We start from the raw sequence: 16,731 nt of genomic DNA, 5'->3' as shown, positions 1-16,731 counted from the left end.
CTGCTCCTCCAGAACCATCAATGACCAAATTGACACCCTCACTCCAGCCTTGGTAGATTTCTGCAATCACTCTTTCATCACTGGATCCTTCCCCACTCTCCTCAAGCACTCCTTTGTGCATCCCCTCCTTCAGAAGCCTTCTTCCAACCCTACCTGTCTGTCAGACTATTGCCCGATCTCTATCACTCCTTTGCTGGTCAAACTCCTTAAAAAGCTGGCAATCTCACACCTTAGTCTCCACACTGAATCTGTTGGTTGTCTCCATGACCATCATTCTGGCTTAAGAGCAGCCAGAGGCATGGAACCTGTTCTCTCTGAACACCCATGAAGATGTGCTGTCTAATCTTAATTCCAGCCTTCCTTCTGTCCTCATCCTCCTTGACGTTGCTTCTGCTTTTGACACGGTCAATAACGTCATCCTGATCAATCAACTCTGCAAGAACCTAGGCATCACAAACAGAACATGTAGTGGTTGACCTCCTTCCTCCTGGACCGACCATCCCAGGTCCAACAGGGGTCCTTTCACTCCACCACCTCTCTCTCCACATGTGGTGTTCCGCTGGGCTCTATCCTCTCAACATGGAACTTCAATGTCTAGCCGGCCCCTTTGGCTCACCTGATCTCTACCTTCTCCTGTAACGTTCAGTGTTATATGGATGACACTGAGCTCTCTTTCAGGCTTCCCTCAACCTCCTCTCCTCTCTCGTTCATTCCTCACAGTCTTTCCGCGATTCAGGATTGGTGCGCCTCCAACGATTGCCCCCTTAATGCCAGTAAAACAGATATCCTTCTCATTGGGACCCATGCTCCCGCTTTCCATCTCTCAGTCTGGCCTCCTTGGGCACTCTTCCTTCGCCTTCCTTTGAGGCAAAAAAGGTTGGTGTCATCTTCGATTCCACTCTCTCCTTCTCTGCTCACATCACAGACCTTGCAAGAAGGCCCACTACCAGCTGCACCTCCTCAGAAGTATTCTTCCTTTTCTTACTTTCCCCCAGAAGCTCACTGTGTCCAGAGACCTAATTCTCTCTAGGCTGGATTACTGAAACTGCCTCTTTCCCAAACTGTCTTCCTCTATTTTCCAACCTCTGCAACTAATCCAGAACAGGATTGCAAGACTTATCCTTGCCTTCTAGCCATGAAATCTCTCCGCTGGCTCCTGGTCGCTGCAAGGATCAAGTTCAAGACCCTCTGCATCGTCCATAAGGCTTTCTGGGGCTGGGACCTGCACTACATCCAACTCTCTCTTCCAAAATACCTTCCTTCACAAGCCCTTTGCTCAGCGACCTCCAATTCTCTGAGGGTCAGATGCTTCTCTAGGCATAGAGGGGGGGTTGATCTCTCTCTTCTGCAGGTGCTTCCCTCTGGAATGGCCTCTCTGACCCTCTTAAACTTGAGCCAGAAAACCTGACTTTCTAGAAGCTGCTCACAACATTCCTTTTCTCCACTGATTTCTCTCTTTCTCTCTCGTCCCTGCAGACCTACCTGCCTGCTGCGCCTACTGGTTACTTCCATCTAAGCATGATATGGTTGCTTGGCTACCCTCAGAGTCTCACTGGGTACCAGGTTCCTACATGATAAATCTCCCCTGAACTGCCTCTGGGCCTACCCCTCACTTAGGGGTTGTAACTGTTACCTCTATAGCCCCCTGCCTCCGTGTACTTACCCAGAGGTGCACTTCCTGGCTGCACTCACTCAGAGCATTGCAATCCTGATTGCACTTCCCCTTCCCTCTCCCTGGCACTTCCCCCATTCTTTCTCCCTGGAATTTTGCACTGTCACACTTGCACGATCTGAATGACACAAGACATAGTAATATTGCCTGTCTTTTCCTCCCTGTCTTCCCCCTTTTTTTTCCTGTCGTGCCTAGAAACACTTGTGTACCAGCGTGTTATAAATGACATATCATATCATAATGTTCAGGGCTGCAACATCCAGTCCTCCAGAAGTGCATCCCTCTCTGCTACCAATTCAGTTGGCATCTACTCAGCTGGCACTTCTATCAATCTTTGCAGAACATGAATGTATATGATGGCCTGTTGTAACAATGGAAAATGTTATAATGTATTTCCACTTGTGACAGAGTCAGATATTAGAGAAGGAGAGATTTGAGCCTAACTTTAGCAAAGAGTTAGAAACAACCAAGCCATAGACCACTTAATCAGCCATATTTATTTTATGTATTTATTGTTTGATTTTTAGGCACTTATATAGGAAGTAAATACTGTTTCAATGCACACACAGGGCAACATAGAGAGAACAAGGATGAGGAACAATTAAAATGCATAACAAAAATTAAATACAGTGGGGGAAGACAGCCCTGCTATGCCTTGTGAGTGTTCAGAACATGCAAGTTCAGAAGGGAGAGGAAAAGGGATAGGTGATGGGGTGCTCATGGGTGAGCAACAGTTGACGTGCAATGCAAGGTAGGTGTGAGTCTCAAGGGGTGGAGGGTGAGCGAGGCAAGTTCTAAGGATAGACAGAAGCTGTGGCAATTTGGTGTGGGAGGACAGGGCCCCGAGGGTGCATAAGAGCCCTGGACACCAAACAAGCAACCGTGAGATTAGCAGAAGAGAGAGGGAGGGAAGGAGGAGGTAAAGAGGAAGGTCTTGAGGATCTTCCGGAATTTAAGAAAGTCCTGCTCATGAGGAAGAGGGATGGGGAGGCTGTTCCAAAGAAGGGAGTCAGCTGAGGAAAGCGATCAACCTCCGGACCTCTGTTTAGCGAAATGCTTTACACACAAGGAGTTGGTGCCAGAAGAGCGCAGAAGTCTAGAGGGGGAACATTTAGTACGAGAAAGTTGCAGACAGCCTTGTGGATGATACAGAGGGATTTGAATTTAATCCATAAAACATTCGGAAGACAGTGAAGACTTTTTAAGGCAGGAGAAATGCATTCCTTGGGCTTGAGGACAAGGATAAGTCTAGCTGCCCTATTCTGGATTAGCTGGAGGGGTTGCAGATTGGAGAAAGGTAGATTCAGATGGAGGCTATTGAAAAAGTCATGCCTTGCAAGAACCAGAGCTTGGGTAACATTGAGCTTCTGGGGGAAGGTGAGAAATTGTAGAATTCCTTTGAGAATGAAGAGCTGAAAATGGGACTTCTTGTCAATGTCCTGAGTGTGAGGAAGGAAGGAGAGACAGGAGTCAAAGATGACTCTGAAGTTTCTCGCTTCAGAAGAGGAAAGAGGGGGAGAGCCCATGGAAGAAGGACAGAGGGAAGGGTAGAAGTCAGGTGCAGGGTCCCAATCGGAAGGATCTCCATTTTGCTGGCATGGAGGCAGAGATCATTGGAAGAGCACAAGGCCTGGATGGTAGAAAGGCAGTCAGGGCTGATGAAAGGTGCAAGAGGGTCAGCAGGAAGTTTAGAGTAGAGTTGAGTTGGGAGTCATCAGCATAACACTGGAGCTTGAATGCTTGGTATGCTTTTAATCATGATGTACGTGGTGTGGTTAATAACCTGCTGTTATTACAATTAGCACTCTTTTTATATCATGCAAAATCTCCATAACAATGGTTTCACAGTCCTTATCCTTGTCTATGAATTTAAGGAAATAGAGGGAATCTGCTCCAATGTCTGGATGCTTGCGCAGTTAGGAGTACTCCGAATTAATTGATACATTAAATTGAGGTTTGCTCAAAGTGATTCACCAAAGCATGGTCTTGGCTAATGAATGGGCCCTGTGAAAACTGTACATTGTGCCACTTCTCCTCTGCCTTAACGATTGCTCACCCAATGTGGGCTTCATAAAGAACAAGATTGTATGTATCAACAAAGCATTGACCCTTGCAGTGAGATCTCTGGAATACAGGCAGTGTTCTATATGAGATTGTGTACATGCAGTGTGCACCTACCACGTGCTCTTTTTTGCAAAGGCATGAAGGATTCCCAGACCTCCCCTTTGGACCACCCCATTGGAGAATCTGGGCCCTATTTCAGCGAGATTTCTAAAGGGCCTATCTGTGGACACACTGTCATTGGAAGTGCATCATCCAAACACCATAACAGAGGCTAGGCTCCCTTGACGCTCGGTGTACTGTGCTGCTTTTATGCACAGAACCAGCTGACAGGACACATTTTTGGGGGGGGTAAATATATGCCCCTGTTGTGCACCAATTGCAGCATGCACGGAATGTACCAGGCTCACACACAGTTCCCTTCTCTCGCCTGTGCCAGCACTACTTATGAAAGACATTGTTCCCTCACCAGACCAATGGACCCTACAAATGGTCTCTGTGCTCTCTCCTTTCTCTTCTTCTTCCATTAATGATGGCACCAGTGGGAGGCCCTCCTGGCCTCCTTCCACTCCTCTAAGGTCATCATTAATGTTTATGTTAATGGTACCGTCTTGGTCCAAGGCCCTCAAACCAACCGCCTCATCTTTGACAGACGCCTCCCGTGCCTTATCAATTTCCTTTCTTCTTCTGCTGTCCCCTCTCCACCCTCCATGGCTTCCTCGCCTCCCCCTTCTGCCTCCTTCTTGGCTACCTTGCCATCTCCTCCTTCCGTTTCTGCCCCCCTTCTGGCTTCCTCTACACCTCCACAGGGCATACCTCTGATCTGTACACCTCCCGGAAGTTTTTCAAGGACGGCAACTTTCTCCATATTGCCACTCTCAACTCTCGCTCAGCTTTCAAACATTCCTCTGGCATCTGCCGCCTTCTGGAGGAACTTAGCCTCGATGTCCTCGTTCACACCGAGACATGGTTCACGGCCAGCTCTGTCATTAGCTTCGACCCTCTCCTTCCTGATGGCTACAAGATCCTCTCCGTGCCCAGGTCCAACCGTTCCGGAGGGGTGTAGCCCTAATCTTCCCCGAGTGGATTCCTGCCTCTGTCAATCCTCCCCAGGCCTACTCCTCTTTCGAATGGCTCGTCTGCAGGCTCTCTCTCCTGGCCATTCCCTTACTGTGGCTACTATCTATCAACCACCTGGTCAGATCCCCTCCTTCCTCTCTGAGTGGGAGGACCTCTCCTCTTCCCTCCTAGTCTCAACCACTTAACTCAAACTTCTTGGAGACTTCAACATCCACCTGGATGCTTCCTGTCCTTCCTCAGGACTCTTTTGAGACCTTTGCGACTCTCTCTCACTCTCTATTCTCCCTTCTGGCCCGACTCACTCTGCAGGGCACACACTGGATGTTCTGATCTCTCCAGAACTTCCTCTTTCCATCCCTCTCACCAATCCTCTCTCCTGTAGTGATCACTTTCTCCTTTCCTCCCAGCTCACCCTCTCTACCCCTCATGCCAAGCCAACTCCAGCACTGCCAGCCACCTTCTTGGTCATCCGACTCATGAAGCGTGTATCAGTTGAGGCTTTCGCCACGACTTTCTCGCTCCCCCCTCCCTCTTTGGCTGACTCACATCCTGACACAGCCCTTTCCACGCTCCACTCTGCTATATCTGATACTCTCAATGTGCTTGCCCCTGTCATGAGGAGCCAAGTGCAACTCCTTTTATGACTCAGACATCGTCACCCTTAAATACAAGTGCAGGGTGGCTGAGAGGAAATGGCGTGCTTCAAGTACATCCTCCGACAAACTGGCCTGCCGCCTGCTGCAAAGGCAATACCGGCTCTCTGCCCTCACCAGGAAGAGAGTTTACATCCAAGCCCGTGTCTCTGGTGCATCTAACAGCTCAGCAGAACTCTTTAAAATCTGCAAGGAACAAGCCGATCCTGCCGCAGTCTCTACCTCTCCTGTCCCTTCCCAGGCCCTCTGCATGACCCTGGCTTCTCATTTCATCTCTAAAACTCAGGACCTCCTGTACTCTCTCTCTCTTCCTCTCCCCCTTCTCCCTCTACTCCCTGCTCTTCCTGTGGCCCTTCTTCAGCCACCTCTCCTCCCTCCTTCTCCGCTTTTCCCCTGTTCTCCCTAGACAGGGTTTGTAGGCAAGCCCGCTCTATGAAAGTCTTGTCAAAACATGTTCATCCCTGTTCCTCCAAAACCATCAAGGATCACATTGACTCCATGGATCCTGCCCTGGCCGACTTCTGCAACCACTCCTTTGCCACTGGATTCTTCCCTTCACCCCTAAAGCACTCCCTTGTGCACCCTCTTCTTAAGAAATCCTCTGCCAACCCGTCTTGCCCCGCTAACTATCGTCCAATATCCATCACTCCCTCCCTGGGCAAACTCCTGGAACAGCTGGCCATCTCTCAGCTCAATCTTCACACTGAATCTGTTGGTTGCCTCCATGATCATCAGTCTGGCTTCAGAGCTGGAAGAAGCACGGAAACTGCTCTGCTGAACATCCGTGATGACCTGCTCTCCAATCTTGATTCCAACACCCCCAGTATCCTCATCTTACGTGATCTCTCTTCTGCCTTTAACACAGTCAACCATGCCATCCTGCACAACCGTCTCCGTGATAACCTGGGGATCACCGGTCCGGCCTTGGCTTGGCTGACTGTTTTCCTCTCTGATTGACCATCCCAGGTTCAACTTTGATCCTTCCTCTCCTCTATCTCTATTTCTACCTGCGGTGTCCCCCATGGGTCTAACCTCTCTCCCTGGCTGCTCAACCAATACCTGGCACTTCTTTCCCACCGCATTGCTGCACTCTGCCCCAACTTCCAGTGCTATGCGGATGACACTCTGCTCATTTTCAGGCTACCCTCAGCCACATCTTCTCCCTCTCTCATCTCTGTCTGTTCGCCATCCAGGAGTGGTGTGACGCCAATGATCTCTGCCTTAATGCCAGTAAGTATGAGATTCTCCTCATCGGCACACCTGCTCCCTCCTTTCATGTTACTCACTGGCCGGTTTCTCTTGGCCCTCTTCCTGCTCCCACTTGCGAGGCTAAAAAACTGAGTGTCATCTTCAACTCCACACTCTCCTTCTCTCCTCACATCGCTGACGTCTCTAAGAAGTCACACTACCAGCTGCACTTCCTCAGAGGTATTCTTCCTTTCCTCTCCTTCCCCCAGAAGCTCACTGTCTCCAGAGCTTTGTTTCTCTCTAGGCTGGACTATTGGAACAGCCTCTTTCTAAATCTACCTGCTTCTACTCTCCGCCCTCTGCAACTCATCCAGAACAGGACTGCAAGACTTGTCCTGGGCCTCAAGCTCAGGGATCGTATCTCTCCAGGACTGAAAACTTTTCACTGTCTCCCAGTGGCTGCGATTGTTAAGTTTAAAACCCTCTGCATTGTCCAGAAGGCTCCTGGGGCCTTGAGCCCCAATACTTTCAACTCTCTCTTCCGAAATATCTTCCTTCTCGAGCTCTTCGCTCATCCGCCTGCAACTCCCTCAGGGTCAGCCACTTCTCCAAATAACAAGTTGGTGGTAGATCTCTTTCTTCGGCTGGGGCCTCCCTCTGGAACAGCCTCCCTGCCTCCCTGAAACTTGAGGAGCTCATCTCTGGTTCTGGAAGCACCTCAAAACCTTTCTCTTTACTTCTGCTTTTTCTCCTCCTCTCCCCTGCTGACTTCCTTGCTGATTCTGATACTGCACTGGTTACCTGGCCACCCTCTGATCTTGGGCCCAGGTCTCCTCCCCCACCAGTTGCACACCTGCTCTGCCGTCCTGGCAACACACGCACTTGGGGGGCTGTTTTCTTTATCCCTTCGGTCCCACTTCTAGCACTTGACACCTGTCTGCACTTACCCTTGCACTTGCCACCTGCTGGCCGTACTTTTACATATTGTTATTTTTTCTATTATCCCAGGTACTGCACTGTCTCCTCCACCTGCCCCCCTTGAACTTTCCTCCTTCCTCCTTCCCATGCACTTGCGCCATCTGAATGACACCGGGCCTAGTAGGATCGTTGTCTGTCTTCCCTCCGTTCCCCCTCCCTTGCCTCGTCGTGCTTTGAAACACTTGTGTTTAGGCACGTTATAAATGCCATATCATATCATATCGTACAGCTGGGCACATTTAATTAAGCCATAGAACTAAACAGTGTCATCACTGAGATGCGTTTTCTTGCAGATTATTTCACACAGTTTAAAACCAAATACCTGGCTTCACCTTAACCTACGGAAGCAAGTTTATATCCCGGCCACTGCATCTGCCTTTGAAGCTGCTCTCTGTATTGAGCGGCAGCACACGTGCGTGCACTTTGATACTTCTTTTTTTTTTCTTTGTTGTCCTGAAGCCGTTTCTGCCGGATGCAAAATCACGACCATTTCGAGAAATACACTGCCAGGGCACTTGCACATACTGTTCTTCTGTCTTTGTGTGTGAAATGCCAACTATCTGCATCGTGCTTTGCAGTTGTTGTCTCTATAATCTGTTGACGTCTTCTCCTCCGGAACAAATAGCAGCGTGAGATACGGGAACATTCCTGGACACAAGTTATCATTCGAAGCTCCAGTTGATAGCGCGCATCATTTGTGTGTGTATTTTTTTTTTCAGATACCTGCAGTATTTGCAGAGCAATAAGTCACAGCAGGGAACTTGGAAACAGTATTTCCCTGCAGTGAATTATTCGGCTGCAGAGACATTTTTCTTCACATTCATAATTTGGCATAATAAAGGGCTGATTCTCAGAGTGCCAAAATGAAAGAGATGCAAATGACACCGATCAGCTCAGGAAGACCGAGCAATTTTCGAAATGAAAAGATTAACATGATATGATTTTGAGAAAATATGAGTTGCATTATTTGGGCCGCATTTTACTGCCCGAATTATATTGTGAAGGAAATTGACATCTACTGCACTTTTACCCAAAGTGGAAAACATGTTGTTGTCCCTTATCTTGCTTTAAAAAAATAATAATAATCAATGTCTTTGCAAAATAGAGTCATGCCATAATGCTTTTGTAAATTTGGTGTAAATCGGTCCAGCAGTTTTTTTAAAAATTGGCAGAAAATATTATAAAAAATATTAGTGATATATGGGTCTGGTCTGCAGATTCATTGCCTGATTCGGAGTCCGTTGACACCTCGAGCCCAATCAGGGTCCAGCGTGATGTCTGGAGACATCGTAAGCGCCTGCTGATTGGATGGTGAAAAACGTAAGCTGCGTCATATTTTTAGAAATGGTCACCATGTTGGATCCACAGCCGCTGGTATCCGTGGATAGCACAGTGACGAAACAGTGTGCAAAACACCTTTGGGGTTATTTGGTGGCCGAAAGAGGGTGTGGAAAGGTTGGGGGGGTGGAATAAAGTTGACATGGAGATGTTTTTATAGGTGCAAAAAGGGTTTGCAGGTGCCGCTGAGTCCGCAGACTTCACTGCTGAGCGCAGTGAGAAAAAAGGTGAGGAAAACACATTTGGGGTTATTTTGGGAAAAAAGTTAAAATGGAGCCATTTTTGTAGGTGAAAGAAAGTGGTGCATGGTTTTGGCCAGTATTGGTAGAAGGGCTGCCTTGTGGTATTTTGTCTGTGGACTTAATAGTAGTCTGCAGATGCACACAGATTACTGGCATGGACAGGGGGACTGCGGTGCTGCATACAGTTGTGGATGTCGGTGGACATCGGGTGGTTTAGCCAATCAGGTTCTCTGGTTGTGGTGTACAGGAAGAGAGAAAGTGTTTTCTTTGTTTAGTGCGTGTGGATGGTGGGAGATTATTGGATGCATTCATTGAAGGGTTACACTGAATCTTATGTCATCTCTGCTACTACTGGAATGGGAGAAGTGTACGTTTTGTGGTATGCAGTTTGAGGGTTAACCTGGGTGACCTTATTGCCATTCTGTAAGAGTATGTATCACTTTAAACCTCCAGACATTATTGTTGTGCATTGAGGAGGCAACAGTTTGTGCTATATATGTCCAGTATCATTGCAGCTTGCCATCAAGAAAATGTTGAGAAGCCTAATGGAACTGTTTCCAGCTGAAAAGATTATTTCTTTCTCAAATCAATCCAAGGCAAATATGGAGCTGTCACATTTGTTTCCTCCACAAATGGAAGAAGCTAGGCACCTCTTCAATAAAAGTGTATGTGCCTTTTATATGATTTAGGGATGGAATTTTTTGAGGATGGAAATGTTAAGTTGGGTGGTGTAAATACTTTTCAGAGCGATGGAGTGCATTTGACTGGAAATCAGATTTTTTTGGGAATGTTAAAAATGCATTGAAAAGGCTAATGCAAGTTAAAAGGGAAGATGTGGAGTGTATACTATAGCATTTCTTAGTAGGTGAAGGACATAAAAATGAGAAAAACAATAACATTGAATCCCCCAAAAAGGCTCTTTTAAGAGACACCATTCTAAAATAGATGTTTTAAATTGTGTTTAAACCTTTGCACCCCATTCAATTGGTCATGCCGTCTGCGGACAGCATGTTAGTCCGCAAACATTATATCTTGATTCTGGGTATTTTAAGGTTGCTAGGCATGGAAAGGGGGTTACTAGTTTTGTGGGTGTGGTGTACAGGAAGACTTTGCAGCAAGAGTTATGTTTGTTATGTGCAGTGACAATGGCTATGGCTATGAGGAAGCAGAGTGTCTGGTTGGTGGGCGATTCTTGAGTCCATTGGGTTAAGGTGTACTGTGAGCGGTTTGGATTGCCTGAGAATCTTGAATTTTAAGAATCTGAAGTTTCTTGGTTTGGAGCTTGAGGAATAAAGTGGGTGAAATTGCTCTTGTTTTGTGAGAGTATGGATACTTTGAAGCATCCAGACAAAATTGTAGTTCACTGTGGTGGGAACAGTTTGGGCTATGTAATTGGAATTGTATTACAGTTTGTAATGAAGGATACATTTTCATAGTTGATGGAACTTTTTCCACATTTGAAGATTGTTTTCTTTGGGATAGCTGAAAGAAAAATATGAATGGTTATGTTACCTACCTCTGCCTCTTTGAGAGACACATCTCCGCCCAGAAGGGTGGGGAGAAATGACGTTGTGGGGAGAGGAGAAGTTCTGGCACGGTTGTGCCAGTTGAATCCTGTATATCAATAAAGGAAGTTGTGATCATTTACCTCCAGCTGAGTGTCTGTTATTTCTCTGCATTCCAGGCCCAGCCTGGGTAACAACTGGCGACAAGGTCTCTCCTCCACCAGCCAGTCTCCTCCTTGCTCGTGAGCCCCTCACTGAGCGTCCACAGCAGTGCACCAGGCGAACCTGCCGAACGCGTCCTCCTGCGCACCTACATACGCTGTCCTTAATATGGGCTGGTGATCGCACCGTGCCCCCACGTGAGTCCTCCTTGATACAGGCCAGTGATCCCACTGCGCCCCCATGTGAGTCCTCCTTGATATGGGCCGGTGATCCCACCGCTCCCCCACGCGAGTCCTGCCAGGCCACACTACAAGGCCCACCAGTCACACGCAACGTACGGCAGACAGCCGCCATGGGAAACATGTGAGCGGCCCCTCCAGCAGCAGCTGCATAGAGCGTGTGATTTCCACCAGCCCCGCCCACCGCACACAAGCGGCAGCCTGCAGAGCCTCCAGCAGACCCACCAGCACACAGAGCAGCGGTGAGGAACCCAGACAAAGTGTTACACAGCCACATGAGCGCACACCTGACACCTCCCTGACACCTCACTGCCGCAGCAGAGCCTGCAAATGAAAATGAATTGATAATTAAAATGAAAACAATAGATAAAACTTGCCACATCTACAACCAAACACGAGAGGTGGACCCTGGCCCAGAAGACGCACTGTTACTGCCTCCCCAGCCAGCCAGAGGCTGCCGAAATATCACTGTGAGACATACAGGTCTGGACTCCAAGCCAACCCCAGCCCACAGCCGCTCCCGCCAAGGGAGCACGACAGCAACTGTCAAGTCCAAGTATGCCAGCCAATGGCGAGGTCCCAGGACACAGGTCACGTCATTTATTCCGTTAAGAGAATGGTTTTTGCAGCTACGTGAACGCTGTTAAGTCCCTCCCCCACACGACAGCCCGCTGCTAGCGCACCCACCGCCTTGAGTAACCCAGCCTCACCCCAACTCACCCGCAGCACCAAATCCATTTGCTACACATGCCTTTGCCATTCTCCACAACACCCGAGGCCAACAAAGGCCCCCGATGGACAGAATGGATGGAGGACTTCTATCACTTTGTCAGAGGCTCAGGAAATGGATACTCGCCCCACTTGCGAGACATTTTCCTTAATCCCGGCAGCTGACAAGAACACTTTTTCTGCCCTCATCACAGCGCTAGACAAGCTACTCATCATTGAGACCAATAGAGACTGCGAAAGGTACCTCTTCAATCAGTGTACCCAGAAACCACAAGAAACTGTTGATGAATACATAAAACGCCTGAGGGTGAAAGGAGCCCATTGCCAGTTTGACACCTTCTCGCTAGGCAAAGCCATATGTCTGCGCATCATAGAAGGGTGTTTGTGGCAGGCATTGAAAAAACAGCTCCTGAAAAAGCCCCTCACGATCCCCGAAGTCAGCGAACTCGCCCGCATTTTTGGAAGGGTGGATGCACAGGCCGCATCCATGGGAAGCAGCACGACACCGAAACCGGACACCACAGAGCTCATTGCGGCGATCCAGCCACCCACACAGAGACAAGGGGAAAGAAGCATGTATCCATACAGACAATCCCATCTACAAGTACCACGACTGCAACGCCACTGCTACCGCAGCGGCATGCATTACCACACTCAGGAGCCTGCCCAGCACTCTCGCAGAGATGTGCGAACTGCGGGAGAGAGGGGCATTCCAGTCCGTCTGCAGGGAAGGGAGACCCGCACAGTGAGACCCCAGGCACCTACCTGAACACCAAACCGCCCACAGCAACAACAGTATGGCCAACAGAGACTCCCCCAACAAAGCCAGTGCCGGTACGTCCGTGCCATCGACGAATACCAGCTCCAGGACTACCCACAAACCTACAACTACCAGGATCATCCGCCATTCATGACGGATGAATACGACAGTCCCCCAGAAGGGTACACGTAAGCAACCACTCATCGGACACCTCATACTATGATCCAATGCCACAAGACAAGTTTGTCAACCTTGTATTAGACAGTGAAGAAGCAAAGGAAGCCCCAAAAATTCTGATCAAACTGAACAACTCCCTTTTTCACTTTCTAGTGGACTCAGGGGCCACTGTAAACAATATGGGTAAACAAGAATGCCTAAAAATCTCACACCCACCGGCGTTGGGGATGACACACTCCAAGATCTTGCAATGGGGTGCAGCCACCCCACTACAGACCATTGGACATTTCAGACGCCGCTTGTTCCTCCGAAACAGACACACCAACACCATCATTCACATCATCAGATGCCACACCAAAGGTCGGTGTCTTCTCAGCTACTCCACTGCCTCATGCCTGGGCCTGATTGAAATCAAGGTGGGAACAGAAGACATGATAACGTCTTCCGCATTCCACCAAGACCGGGAAGAAGCTGTACAAAGCATGGCCCTTACCAACGCCCAAGGCCTCATCTCGGTACTTGACATTAAACAAAAGTTCCCTCAATTATGCAGAGAGTTGGGAAAGCTAAAAGGGCCTCTGATCAAGCTACACATAGACCACTCAGCACAGCCAGTACCGCAACATCCGAGACAAGTGAGTTTCCACCTCTAGGAAGCAGTGTCAAGAGAACTTGACCAGCTCCTGGCTGACGGCATAATTAAACCTGCAACCGGACCCAGACCATGGGTCTTCCCACTGGTCATCGTCCCAAAGGAGGGCGGAAGACTAAGACTGTGTTTCGACATGAGAGTGGCCTACACCACCATCCAGAGGGAAATACACTCGGGCCCGTCCATCGAAGACATGATTGCACAGCTAAACAATGCATGCATGTTCTCCAAATTGGATCTAATTCAGGACTACCATCAGCTGGAGTTGCACCCAGACTCCAGGGTAATAACCACTTTTGCCACACATGAAGGACTGTTCCGCTTCTGGAGACTGAACTTCGGCATCTCTTCCGCGGCAGAGATTTTCCAGGAGACGGTGCGGCAGATTATCAGACCCATCACAGGCACTCTAAACTACAGTGACGATATACTCGTCTTCGGATCATCCAAAGAGGCTCATAACACAACCCTTTTCGCCACCTGCAAAGCCATCCAAGCTGTTGGCCTTAACCTGAACATAAATAAATTCAGATTCAGTAAATCTAAACTGAAATTCTTTGGCCATGTCTTCTCGAGGGAAAGGATGGAACCTGATCCCGAGAAGTTGGAGACCATCACAAAGCTAATGGAACCACGGCAGGTAGCGGATGTTCGGTTGCTCCTTGGCATGGCAGGATACTGCGCCAGGTACATCACCCATTATTCCACAATCACTGAGCCACTCAGGAAACTGCTCCAAAAAGAGGCCAATTGTGCATGGACACCAGCCTGCCAGCAGGCATTTGACGCGATAAAGAGAGCCCTGACGGAAGCCCATCAATTGGCCTATTTCAACCCCTCAGGGCACACAGAGATAGTGGTTGATGCAAGCCCGGTAGCACCAGGAGCCATTTTAGCACATACAAGTGGGTCCGACGTCAACCCCAGACACGTGGTTGCATACACTAGCAGAGCCCTATCCTCCCCCGAGACAGCCTACTCCCAGGCTGAGAAGGAGAGCCGAATATGAGGTCAGACTTCAGCTGGGCATAGGAGACCAATTCCTAACATCTTCTCCATTTGCATTTGCATTCTGTGTTTTCAATATTCATTGGAATGGAACAGTTTTTCTTACAAACAAAATTACGAGTCAAAATGTACAAATGAATGTTTGAATTACCATGCCTTTGGCCTTTGCACTTTTGTCATGGTGAATGTTTAACTATGTTTGTTTATTCCACAATGGACATTATAAATTGTCAGATACAAAAATTCACTAAAAATGTTTTGCACAAAGAAAATAAGCATCAGCTAACTAATTAAAATTGTAATTTTGTGCAAAAGAAATTGAAATTTTGTACATGAATTCTGTATGAGAGATATCTGTTTGATAGCGGCAAGTATGCTGTTCCTTTCAACGGTTGCTCAAATTATATTTGCATCCATGAGGGTCTAAAATCAGTGCGCATTGAATCTTCACTGCGCACCCCCAAGATCCATAGAGGGTAGGACAACCCCCCTTGTTACAGCTGAGAAGGAGAGCCTAGCAGAAGTCTGGGCCTGAAAATATTTTCACCACTTTATAATTGGAAAAAGGTTTACCCTAATAACAGATCACGAGGCGCTCCTGTCGCTGTTCATCAATCCCAGCAAGAAAATGCCCCCAAGGATAGAACGGTAGGGCATCCGGCTACAAGAGTACGATTACGACATCGTGCACTACCCAGGGGGTCTTCCGAACCTGGCAGACTACCTGTCCCGTCATCCGGCAGGTCTACCAGTCACTCAGAAAGGAGACGTCGCCTACATCGACTACATTGCTACCAACTCACTACCGCCAGCCCTATCGTTAGAGACCGTTGCGAGAGCATCAGCAGCCGACCCCACAACTGCACTGGCCATCAGTTTGACCACATCCAACAAATGGAAAGACTACAGGCGAGCAATGCTGGCCCACCTGGGGTTGGATAAAGAAGAAATAGAAAGGCTGGCCAGAGTACAGACAGAACTTGCCGTCAAGGACCACAACATCCTCCTGAGAGGGTGCTGGGTTGTAATCCCCGGAGCTCTGAGAGCAAAAGTGATTTGAACAGCACATGAAGGCCACCGGGGAGCAGAAAACACAAAGAAACAACTGCGATGCCACGTGTGGTTCCCCTTCCTAGACTCACTAGTAGTGGAGTGGGTCAAACACTGTCTGGCGTGCCAGTGCACGATGCCGGCGGGACCACCAGTGCCCCTCCAACCGACACAAATCCCGGATCACCCCTGGGAGAGGGTAGCGGTCGATTTCTATGGACCAATGGAGTCCAGAGAGTACTTCCTCGCACTAATCGATGAATTCTCCAGATTTCCCACAGTCAAAACTTTGCACACCACAGCCTTCCCACAAGTGGCAGCCACCCTCGACGAAGTGCTTAGCGAGTGGGGCATCCCCAAAATAATTAAGTCTGACAACGGACCACCGTTCTGTGGTCACGAATTTGCAGCGCCGGCAAGACACTTGGGTTTCAAGCATTTCAAAATAACGCCTCGCTGGCCACGAGCTAACAGGATGGCCGAGAGGTTCATGACCTCCATAAAGACAACAATACAAAGGGCCTGCTTCAAGGCCACCAACCCGCACCAGGCTCTGTGTCGGCTCCTAAGAGACTACCGAAACACTCCCCACGAGGCGACAAATAAAACTCCAGCTACGCTGATGGTCAGATACGATGTACATACGCGCATTGTGCACAATTCCTCAACACCAGGAGAAACGGACGATGAGGTGGTCCAACATGACGCCGAAGTGAAAGAGAGAACAAAACGTGAAACAGATGCCAGGCGGCATGCTGTTCCCAAAGACTTCTAGATCAGGGACAAGGTGTTAGTCCAGCAACCAATGGTACGGAAGACCGACCCACGGTTCGCTCCAAGTCCCATGAGAGTGTCGGACGTAAAAGGGACGATCGTGACAGCCCTAGACAAAGACAGAGCTGTTACAAGGAATAGCTCCCTTTTCAAAAACTATGTAAAGAAAGAAGAGAGTGAATCTCCCCCGACACAAACAGAGCCGACAGGGCCAAGGGATGAGTTATGGGTCACACCAGGAGAGGAGTATCAGCCAGAGGGTTTTGGCAGTCCGCCAGAAGGAGAGAATGTGAATGAACGCCAACAGAGGCCCCAACGAGTGACTAAGAGACCGATGAGATGGGTGGACGAATGCTGAGCCAGACGTGTGAATATTTGTCCAGGGGTGGTGTTACCTACCTCTGTCTCTTAAAGAGACACATCCCCGCCCACAGGGGTGGGGAGAAATGATGCTGGGGGGAGA

Source organism: Ambystoma mexicanum, chromosome 6p, assembly GCF_040938575.1.
Source record: "Ambystoma mexicanum isolate Mex_15411 chromosome 6p, UKY_AmexF1_1, whole genome shotgun sequence".
Classification (NCBI taxonomy): Eukaryota; Metazoa; Chordata; class Amphibia; order Caudata; family Ambystomatidae; genus Ambystoma; species Ambystoma mexicanum.
This window is presented reverse-complemented; position numbering follows the sequence as displayed.